This window comes from Saccostrea cucullata, unplaced genomic scaffold, assembly GCF_032062105.1.
Source record: "Saccostrea cucullata isolate Sc308-1 unplaced genomic scaffold, CSIRO_AGI_Scuc_v1 ctg10116, whole genome shotgun sequence".
NCBI classification, from domain to species: Eukaryota; Metazoa; Mollusca; class Bivalvia; order Ostreida; family Ostreidae; genus Saccostrea; species Saccostrea cuccullata.
The window spans coordinates 26000-28944 of NW_026927081.1; the positions used below are offsets into that span (position 1 = coordinate 26000).

The 2945-nt window shown below is 34.8% G+C and overlaps 1 pseudogene; it reads left to right on the forward strand.

The window, feature by feature from the left end:
- Positions 1-2501, forward strand: LOC134273407 (uncharacterized; annotated as a pseudogene).
- The last annotated feature ends 444 nt before the right edge of the window (positions 2502-2945 follow it).

Consider the following 2945-nt stretch of genomic DNA (forward strand, 5'->3'; position numbering starts at 1 on the left):
ATGCCCCTTTGTAGCTGTAAGGAACATGGTAATTTTTCAAAAGACACCAGCTATAAAGTGTACAGAATTTCAAGCAATAAAATTCGTGCACAAATTATACATTACCTAATAGAAAATGGGTACCTTACCAGAAGTTGTGTGTACATCTGTACATCTTGTGCGGCGTATGCAGAAAAACAATTACTAGCCAGTGATAAAAGTGAACAAGATGAACTTGTTAATCAAATAATATGTATAATTCGAACAAATAATATATCTGAAAAGAATGTGAAAAGAATTGCGGAGGCCATCGGTCATAGAGAATGCAAGTTAATGAGGAGTGACATATCTGAAAATGTGAGTGGCCAATACAAAAACATAGACTTTCTAAAAACTTGTGACATTGATAAATGGGTTATGGAAAGAGACAGTGTCCTTACTTCTTTTTTAGAGTCGCTTTGCGGGAAAGAGTTCAAGAACATGTCTTCCTCTGAGAAAACAAAGGTTGTCTTTGCCATCGAGCATTTATATTCTCTGGTTGCAAACAATATCATTTTACCATTTTCCTTTAGTGTAAATCTATTAAACTATTACGTTTGTAGCAGCAAGACAGTCTGCAACCTCTATTCTTGTGCGCACCCAGCTGGGAGTTATACTTCAATCCTGAATTGGATTGATCAACATTCACAAAATCCAGTGCAAGTTCCTTTATTGTACGATGTTATAACATACTTTGACAATAACCAAGTTCTTGCAAGGAACTGGAGAGTGCGTTTTGACGCTAAGGCTATACTTAGCACAGTTACAACTGTTGTGCATTTCTTTTCTAAACCCTCTCATGATTTACAGACAATCGATGCCCTTTCTCCTAGATACTGGCTGTACAATTCTTCAATTTCAGATTGTATTAATGAAGTTTTAAATATTACAAAGTATTATGAAGACATTTTTAGAGATCTCAGAAATTTTATTAAAGAAAGATTACAGGTTTTAGCAACGCAGCAACGCCCTGGCCTCACGTCTCCAGAAGATACCATTTCATCATTAATCAAGAACAAGAAGAAGACAAAATTCACAGATAAAAGTAGATGTAAAATTGATTCATATTGTTTTTTTAGACCATAACCACAAAGAACCTCCTTCTATTCTCATGGGTAATCCAATTTCTGTCAATCCATGTTCATTTGAATCTGTCAAAATTGTTTTACAAAATCTTAAAAAAGAATTAGGAATACCCAATGCCAGGAAATGGAGCATCATCGGCTGTGATGGTCTCCCGTACCTTTTATGTCAGAGGATACTCCAAGACAACCCAGACTTACAAGATTTCCTTGTCCAGCCTGGTTTGAAATAAACATGGCTAAAGGTACTTCTTTACCTTCCTTATCAAGTACATTTGAATTAAAAAATATAAATACTACAGAGTTGCATGACACACCCACACCCATATATATATATATATATATATATATATATATATATATATATATATATATAACATTATGATTGGATTTTCTTTAATCTGCACTCATGAAATTTTTATAATCTTATAAAACAGCTGTCATCAAGCTCGTTTGGCAAGTTCTGGGTTTGGACTTAGCCAAACTTTTGGGATATAGAACACCCAAAGCGCTTCAATCCTGCCTTGATGGAAACGACCATCACAAGGCGATGCAATTTATAGAGATTCTACTATTAGGCACAGGTCAGTGCATTAACAATAAAGTATGTGTATAAGAAAGTAAATATTTAATTCATGTTGTTGTTTTTAATATGTAAATAAACAATGCATTATTTAACATACAGGAGACGAATTATTGCAGCCATTTCTATCATATTGCTTCGAAAGTAGTTTGGAACCGTCGGCGAAAGGTTTTTTCACCTGGTGCCAGGATGTGCAGGATCCTAATTACAAGTGAAGTTTTTAGTAATTTACACTTATTTATATATATATTTTTTTTCAAAATAAATATTTCATTTTTTTTTCAATATAAAGCATATCATATAGGTTCTTACTGGAGGCAATTTACACCTATGCCCTAGCTGTCTACCTGTTTCGTGCTGGTGTACGGCGCAACAACAGCAGCGTTATTCTTGCAGCCAGAGTGAAGTTTTCCCCATTGTATTTTGGAATGGGGAAAACCTAACTATCAGCAGATAGAAATGACAGACCTAGTCATGAGAGTCTGTGCACCTGCTGAAGTACGACAATTCCTGCAGGATCACGAAACTTTCACTCGTAAGAGTTGCAATATATCTGGCACATAAATGATAAAAAGTACAGCACTGCACATAATTTAAATACATTTTATAAATGGTGTACTTCATAATGATAATATATGAATAATAAATATGATTTGAATATTAATAAAAATCTTAGAATCTGGACATCCAAGCAAAGGGGAGGGATGTGACTTCATCCTCGAGGCCAAAAATCGCCAAGCAAAAAGTTGGTTACCAAGTGGTGCTCCAAAAGAAAAACGTTGGCGGCGGACATGTCAAATTTGGACAACTTGGAAAAAGTAAGTTCTAGAATATTTGAATAAGTAGTCATTTAAATAATACATTGTAATTCCTTACGAAGAAATAAGAAGAAGACAAAAACAGCAAAACATAAAAACGTATGCATACATAAACAATAAAGAACTCAAAACATAAGAAATGTACATACACACATCCACGTAAATATGTACAGCATCCATAGGTTATCAATTTATCTGTGTGCTGGACATTTAAATTTGATTTTCTTTATACTTGCCGAGGAAGGGAAAAAAAATCCAACACACTGGTCGTGTAGCCAGTACCCGCAACGTGGTTTGTCACACCCCACCCAATGCCCATACTCTTTACTGCTAAAACATATGTTACAAGTGTCTGGAATTTTGGACTTTATTCCATCAGTTTGTGTATATTTATTTTTAAATAAATCCGTCCTCCTCCTCTTCGTGGGTATAGGCACGGCGTCA